Consider the following 8919-nt stretch of genomic DNA (forward strand, 5'->3'; position numbering starts at 1 on the left):
CAATATAACTTAAAGGAGAGGGAATGGATGAGATCTGTAGAATTCTTTGGGGAAAATGACACAGGAGGCTAGATGAGATGAAGCAATGCACCAGTCTTCTTTACCTCAGCTTCAGGGCATGGCAAAGAGATAGTCATGGTTAGATTTGAGAAGGAATTGGGTCTTCATACGAAGCTCATTATCCCTTCAAGTGAGAGAAACCTTATCACTTGGATTGTTTAACTGTTTTATTGTCAACTGTATTTTTTTTTTCCAGTCCTGGGCCTTGGACTCAGGGCCAGAGCACTGCCCTTGGCTTCTTTTTGCTCAAAGCTAGCACTCTGCCACTTGAGCCACAGTGCCACTTATGGCCATTTTCCATATATGTGGTGCTGGGGAATTGAACCCAGGACTTCATGTATAGGAGGCAAGCACTTTTGCCACTAGGCCATATCCCCAGCCCCTGTCTGTTGTTTTTTAATGTCCTCTATTGCCGAGATTAAAAATTGTCCCAGTGGGTGCAATTTTGGGGCTTCCTTTCTTGAATTCAGCATTTACACCTCTGAGATTATTTCTTTTTACAGAGAATCCAGGCTTTAATTTTTTTTTTAGGGCCCAGAGAATTCTCTTGGGAGATTCTGATTCTGTGTAAAACATATTACCTTCTATGCCAGTCGATCATTTTAATGTGAGTGTGGTTTGAAGAGGGGTATGGAGGTAGGAAAAGAGCTCATCACCAGCTTCTCAGATATACTCATGTGTCCCTTCTAAAATTCTGCTAGAGGAAGTAGAGACATTATCTTGAGCTGATTGTCTGAGCTGATAGAATAGATTCTTTTCATTAATTGTCTTCCTGCCTTTATCTCTTCCTAAAGCTACTCAAGAACGTTTGTAAGCTTTCCAGACCATCTATCTCATAGTACACCTACAGCTACCTAAGAGACTTTGGGAAAAGATGGTTCTCTTTTCTCAGACCAGAAATCCTGAATAAATGCATCTGTGATGAAGCAAGCAGGTGGTAATACAAGACTTTGGGGTTTATTTTTTTTTTTAACTTTCCTGAATGATTCCAAAGTGCAGCCAGGGTGGACAGCCACTGACCTGCGTGTTATGGAGTCCCACATTTTAATTAGTCATGGTAAATTGGTAGCAATTTCAAAAATTAGTATGAACATGTCCTTCTCTGCTACTCGCTGTGACCAGATGGGGCTGAGGCAAAAAAGGGGAAAAGGTGAATCAAACAGGTTAGGATGGACGTATTTTGATGATTAACACCTGTCATGTCACCTCCAAATTCATTGGAGAGCCCAGGAAAAACAAAACCGGTATTTTTTCCTTAATAAATCCAGCATCCACACTAACTACAAGTGTACGTTACAGAAATTAGATTTTTTGAAGGAATTTAACCCACACATATGTACAGAATCATGCTTGCTATTAATGAAATATTCATTAACAAAATTGAATTTTCTCTATCTTTTGCTAAGGAAGGTGACCAGCTTTTAGCACAGATTGTCTCAGCAACTGCAACTACTATGAGATTTTAAATTATCTATTTGTATACCTTGTAAGCCTCATGTAACAGGAATGCATACTTAACATTTCTAGTTATGGTAGGAATTCTTCTCCTTTTAGCTCTTAGGTAAAATCGTATACTTATTTTTTAATTTTTTTTCATATACTTATTTTTAAAGTTTAATTACTGAGGGTTCCTCCTGTTGGGAGGTATCATTCTCTCTACTCCATCCCATTTCCATTTGCCTTTGATTTTAAAATCAAAATTCAAACCAAGTCTTATTCATTGATGAACTAAATAAACTCTTCTCTAGCAAAGAGGCTGCTTTCTAATTAGCTGTATGATATAATTAGAACATTCTCTGGGCCACTAAGAATTGGATTTACTAGATGCCAGCATCTGACACTCCGAGTAATATTAGAAGGAAGGAGGCAGAGATGTGGGTGGAGCAAGGGGGGGAAGGAAGGCTGTCTTGATTTGGGGGGGGGGGTGTGCTTTTCAGATTTCACTGTAAAAATCTCTAACATGTTAGTCACTTTTACCATTGAATATGTTATAACTTTAATTTTCAACATGCAAATCTATCAGACCCAAAGGAATCATGGAGGATTCTGCATCAATAATCCTGTATTACAGCAATTAGTCTATGAAGAACAAAGCTGCCACAGACATGAAGCATCTTAGCTCAAAAGCAGAATCTTGGCTTTGGGTCCAAGTTTAATTTCTGATAAAAGCTTAGAGTTGGCCCTAGCATTTGTTTACTGCCAGGGCACTGGGGACCCATGATAAAATTATATTATTTCTTAATATAAAAACTCGACCATGAAATAGTTTAATTCCACCTCATTTTTATGAAGCTCCAATTTATCTAATCCAATTGTAGAAACACATATGTAGAACCAAATGAAGATCTAAGAGCCTTTGGAAGTATTTTTAGAATGCAAAGATAGAAAGCAGTATATTAGTATTTGATTATGAAATTAAAATATGTTGCCTACACATAGAATTAGAATGTTTCACCAAACTTTTCAGGAGTATCTTGTGAACTGAGAACTTGTTATGAAAAGGAGCATTGTAATTTTGTGTAGAAAGAATCCCGAAGGCCTTTCAAATCTTTTACTTGACAATTTATTTTTAATCACAAATGCACAAGTAATGGTTACTATGAATGTTTTAGAAATATTTTGATTTACTGACGGTGGTGGTGCAAATCTGTAATCTTATCTCTTAGGAGGCTGAGGCAGGATGATAAAGAATTCAAAGCCAGTACTGGCCACATAGTACTTCTCTGCTAAGTTGACTACTACTAAAGTAAGAGAGTAATGCTAATAATATATGACAGGATGTTTTGTTAACCAGATCTGCCAAGGTAAAATATAAATACATTAAATTCATAGCATAGAATTTGTGAATGTTGGATTATCAAGAGACTTTGCCCATGTCAAACGACTGAAATTTTACAAAATAAGTTACTCTGGAAGATGAACACCAGGTATTTAATGAGCTACTTCTCAGTAAAATGTATTAAATGTAGAAAATCAAATAGCTTGACTAAACAGACCATTGCAATAATGAAATCACACAGGAATTTCTAGTAAAATTAGTTTGCTTATCAAGAGAGAATTGTTGATGCTTTACAGAAAGTTACAGAAAAGCCACTACTGTGATCACTCATGGATTTTGTCTCAGCAATGTGAAACATTGTCTTACCTTTGTCAATCAAAATAGATAAAATGTAGTGGAACTTTTAAAAGGGTCACTAACTTTTTGAAAATTCAATTAACTTTTAGAAAAGTACATATTTGAAGTCCTTTATTTAAAAATATTATTACATTAGGTATTTTCCTAAATCATGAAAGTAATTTTAAAGCATTTCCACTCTATGGACCATTCCTTATTTGGCCTTTTGCCTGTTGTTTGCTAATAACCATCGAGTTTTAGCTATTCTTCAGAGACTGCTATGAAAGGCTCTGTACAGAGGCCCTTAATTACATCACTGATTATTTCCTTAAGACCCATTCTTGCAGGTGTAATTACAGGGTCAATGACTATCAATAAAGCTCCTAAAGCAAAATGCTAGATTGCCTTCCAGAAAAGTTGTCATCCTTTGTACGCTATAACTACCACACACAAACCCCCAGTATGGCAGGGTGCTATTTGTTGAAGATCTAATTTGAAGCGAAGCTGTATGCTTTTATGTTTCAGTATAAAACACTATTGGTAACACCAAGCATGCTTTTTCAGGTAAATTAGCACATTTCTACTCTATACTCCTGTTTAATTTTCTCAGCTCCTTTTCCTCTTGATTTTTTTTATAAATTAATTAATTTGTAAACTTAATTAAAATATTTATCCAAAGGGTTACTTCTTTAGGTAGTTTTATGAGTAGAGAGTTTTCTTTGTTGGCCAATTAGTAAATCAGTGACTACTCAGAAGAATCATTTGTTTATAAGTCTCTTGTGTATATAGCACATATTAGTAATATCCTGAATGGATAAGTCCAGAATGGATGAATCCAGAATTGGCTCCTAGTGGTACGTGTCCTTCTCTCTTCAAGGGCTGCAGCTCTATAGCTGAGCAGGCAGCCAAAGGGGTCTATTTCAGCCCCAGCTGTCCCACTCTCCTGGCCAGTGATTGGCTCAGCAATCTACTTTCCTGTTAGCAAGATCTGATCACAGAACAGGGTTCTGGTAAGAAAAAGTCCCAAGTAAACAAATTAGAGCAAATGAAATGTGAATGGATGTTTCCAGAGAAAACTTGGAACTGTTTTCCTCTTATTTTAGTTTTTTTTTTTTAAAATGGATGCATAAGTAGGTGTATTTATAGGCTCTAAAACGATAATTTAACAGAAGCATGTAGAGTATAATGATCAAATCAGGAAAATAAGTATTCTATCTTATCATTGCTTTGTACTTTGAGCCTTTACTTCTTTCTTCCAGCCCTTCCTAGCATAAATAACAATAGGTTGTAAACTCCAGTTCGCCCAGCGACTGTATTGTACCCACTGGAAACCAGTCCAGTCCTTGTATCTGAAGACTGCCATACAGAGACCATTTCTTTTCTCCCAGATGTTGTTATCCACGGCTGTGAAGCTTGCAGCAGTAGCACATTTGTAACGATGAGACTGAGGACAGAGCCAACAGAGAAAGCAGGGCAGAGCCGAGGGAAGAACCAGACTCAGAGACATCATCCCAGAGTCCATCCTGTAACAGGAGGGACACCAGCCAGTCAGTCTCAGTGTTCTAACAAAATTTGGATTTTTCTATTCCCTACAAAGCAAGTTTCCTAATGTAATGTGTGAACAGCACCAATTAAATACAATCTGCATTTTTATTTATTCAAAACCACTCTTACCATCTACTATGTTCGACCCGGTATACTAATGCTATTTGAGTCCTTATGTGCCTGTAGGTTTTTACATTCTAAATGTTGTTCCATGTGCTGTTCTGGAAGCTTGATGGTTCTGGATGCTCCAATTCACCTCTCACTTCCTGTGTGGGCCAGTCCATAATGGCTTCAACCATGAACTTTAAATTATACCATTCTTCTCTTGTGTGTGAATGTGCCAGTACAAGGGCTTGAATTCGGAGTCTGAGCACTTTCCCTTAGCTATTTGCTCAAGGCTGAGGCTTTACCACTTGAGCCACATTTCCACATCCTACTTCTTGGTGGTTAATGGGAGATGAGAGTCCATGAACTTTCCTGATCTGGTTGCCTTTGAGTTGCAATACTTTGATCTCAGCCTTCTGAGTAGTAAGGATTACAAGTGTGACCCATTAATGTCCAGGTATATATATCACTCCTTATCTATTTTTCTCATCCATTTTATTCACTCAACCAATGTAGTGATTCTCCACTTCTCACATTTATCACATGCTACCTCCTGGGCTGTGTTCTGCTTATTCTACAAGACTGTTTATTTCCTGTGTGCAGTCACTCTATCCCTGTATTTCCTTTAAGATCTCATAAGACATTTAGCTACATATAGAACTCACATGACACTTTTTACTTGTAAAGTGTTTCTACAGACTTCTTAAAACTTTCTCTGGTGCAAGTATAATTGCCTTCTTTTTGTGAAGGTAATGAAGGCAAAAGATATTTCTTAAAATTAACTGTCAAATCATTGGGTCTGCTGCAAATGTAATTAATAAACTGGAGACTCAACCACTGACAAGACTAAAATGAATGTAAGCTGGGACTTGAGATGCTTTGTACCCACAGTGCCTTGAGCACTGAACACAGTCAGTCATCAACAAATATTTGAATATGTGTATGTGGCCAATATGGAGAATAAAGGAGCAAGAGCTATGAGATTGACACTGAAGTGATTATGTTAATTAGATGAGCAGATTTCAACAACTTCCAACTTTCTTACAACCCAGAACAAATTCATGAGCTGTAATGAGTTCTGTGGGTTCTGTAGTGTAGCCATGAAATAAATACTATGTAAAATTCATAAATGATGGCATTCTGGCTTCTTTTAATGAGGTTCTGAGGAAGCAAGTAAGGATATTAGTTTCTATTAAACAACTTTTCTGTGCCAAACATTGTGTGAGAGGCACATGTTTTACTCTGACATAACTAGATGCTTGTGAGTTTAATAGCTGGCCAGGATCACATAGCTAGAGGCTGTAAAGTAACAGGGATGGGCTATAACATATTTTTGCCAACCTGTAGGGACCTTGTTTCTTCAACTAGGTGAATGCCAAGCATTCTGTGCTAAAATCTGTCTTTTGTGAGGTTTCCTGTGGGTTTTTGATCATGCCAGGCCTCTGTTCATAACAGTTCAATTCCTTTCAATTCACTCATTCATCTAGCAAACACTTACCTTAACATATGCTACCTATATCATACTTTAGTTATCATATGCTCCCTATTTATATGTATGCTAAACCTCCAAAATAATTTCTTTTCTTTTCTAAATAGCTACACAGGATAAAAAGGTAAACATATGATCTGGTAACATAAAAAAATCGTCTATGCTACCCATGAATCTCAGTCATCAACCTTTTTGTTTAACTAGTAATCTTTACCCTAATACAGTCATTTTGTTAACTATCATGTTTACATCTACAGTGCTGACCTTTCTTGCCAACTTCAGATGCTTGCCACAAATGTCTCTTGGAGATGAAACTAGAAATTTATGTTGAATTTGAACTTCTGAGTCTTCATCTTCCCAGCCCCATATATTTCCTTTCCTAGTCTTTCAAAAATCAGCATGTTGTAATCCCACAAATTCAGGTGAGCCAATCACTATTGGTTTCTCTCCTTTCTATAGGAGCTACAGCTAAGAGGCATGTCCTGTTGATACCTTGAAATGAGATGAGTTTCTAACAACACTATTCTAATTCTGGAATAGGACCCGAATGTCCTACAGCTCCTGGCCTCATCTCCCTATGACTGCAACCTTTTCTCTACTCAAAGATCAACATAGCTTCTTTTCTAAAAAAATAATATCAGTTCAAATGACTCTGCTCAAAATGTTTGAACTACTTTCTGTTTTATTTAAAATACAATCTAAAATTTATAGGTTGCTTAAAAGGCCCCGATGTAACCTCATTTTACCATCGAATCTCATTTCCTTCCCTCTTTTCTTGCTAACTCCACCCCAATAATTGACCTCTTGTTTTCATTCTTGGACATTGGAGGACAAATCCTCCTCTAGGTTGCAGAGACTGCTAATTTCCACCCGTGTCAATATGGCTCACTTTTTGGCTTCACTGTTGGGCACTGGCTTGAGGCTTTAGGAGGCAGTCCTAGCCGGCCCACCTCTTCTCCAGCCCTGGGCTCCCACCTGCCTTCTCCGGGTCCGGAAACAGAAAGGCAGCAGGGGTGGCTCTAACCAGCCCCGCCTCCTGCCTCAGACCGTGGGTGCCCCAAGATGGCTGCAGGTGATCAACCCAGAGGTGGTCCTGTGAGCCATGACGACCGCCCTTAGGGGAAGTCCCATGACGTCACCCTTGATGGACAGCCTAACCAGCCTATCACAGTGCTTAGCTAGCCGCTCCAAATCCCTCTCCTTCCTGCCGCCATTACTGCTATATAAGTCCAATCCTGGAATAAAGACCTCAGACATTGCTTTGACTTCTCCCTGGAATCATCTGCTTCTCCTGTGTCCTGCCTTAAATGTAAGGTGGACTCGGGGCGGGTGGTTTTGCGACTCTACCTCTTCTTGGCTCTACCCCCCTGGGATATGCTCCCTGTTCCTCCTGCCGGTAGGAGAAGTGCCCAAAGCTGAGTGTCCCCGACATAATTGGCACCCAAATGTACAGCAAACAAATGCGCGGCGAACGAACATGGGGCTTAGAAGATCTACTAGAGAGCCAAGTAACCCTTCATGGAGGTAAGAGCATCCCCCATGGGGCAAACCCAAAGTCAGCAGAGCAATCCACCCTTCAGGGTTTTGAGGTTCAAGCTCCAAAATACCGGACAGGACCTTTCAGACTCCAGGGCCGAAAGGATCTGGGAGGCCTTGACACCCGCCGCCCCTGTGCAGCTGGCAGGGGCTACTAGCTGGACAGCTCAGGGCCCATAGAGCGGAAAGTGAAAAGGAGGAAGTTGGACTTGGGAGGGGAGCTCCCTCAGGAGGCCTTTCCAGTCCACTCTGCCCTTGAGGCTTGTTTTTCCCCAGGCCTCCTGGAGAAAGGCATCTGAGCCCAGGAGGGATCTGTGGGAGAGTGAGGGTATGTTGAGGGGAGGGAAGCAGCCTTCCCGCTGCTCAGGAGGAGAGGGGCTCTGCACCTCATTCCGATGGACCCATGGACAAGCCTTGGCCTGATCCCCTGGATCCTGGGCCAGGCACCTCGGTCCCAGGACACGTGGCTGATGAGCGGGATGGTGGCCGGTGGCCTCCACCACCTGGTCGCCCCTCCACCAGAGGTTCCCCACCATCTTGCATGGGCCTGGGAGAGGAAAGCCCTGTTGGGGGTCTACCTGACCCTATCCCTCAAGGGCGTTTCTCCCCAGGCCCCCCCAGGTGGTAAAGGGTCACCTGGGGACAGTAAAGGCTCATTTGAGACTGGGAAGCATTGCTGAAGAATGTATTGGATGGAGGGGAGACAGCCCCTGGCTGCCCAGGAGGAAAAGGGCTTATTTGCTTAACATCTGCTTTAAAAGAGACAAAAAAGGCTTTCGGTTCTTGTTGATGTTTGCTAAATTGGAGATTCGGTTAAATTCTGCTTGTTTGGCTAAATCCTAAACATTGGTTGGAGGTGGAGCCCACCCATCCCCCAGATGATGGGCATGCCAAATTCCTCAAGGCTGGGCAGGGACTTGAAGGTGTCTTGCTGTGAGCCTGCTAAGGCTCTGACCAGCTCCGCCGCCATTAAGCCATGCCACGTGTCTGTTCTGTTCGCGTCTTGTCTCCCATCTCCTGGACCTTCTCTGGTCATAGCATCCCATTTCAGCTCCCCACTGGAGCTAAA

This window comes from Perognathus longimembris, chromosome 3 (assembly GCF_023159225.1).
Source record: "Perognathus longimembris pacificus isolate PPM17 chromosome 3, ASM2315922v1, whole genome shotgun sequence".
NCBI lineage: Eukaryota > Metazoa > Chordata > Mammalia > Rodentia > Heteromyidae > Perognathus > Perognathus longimembris.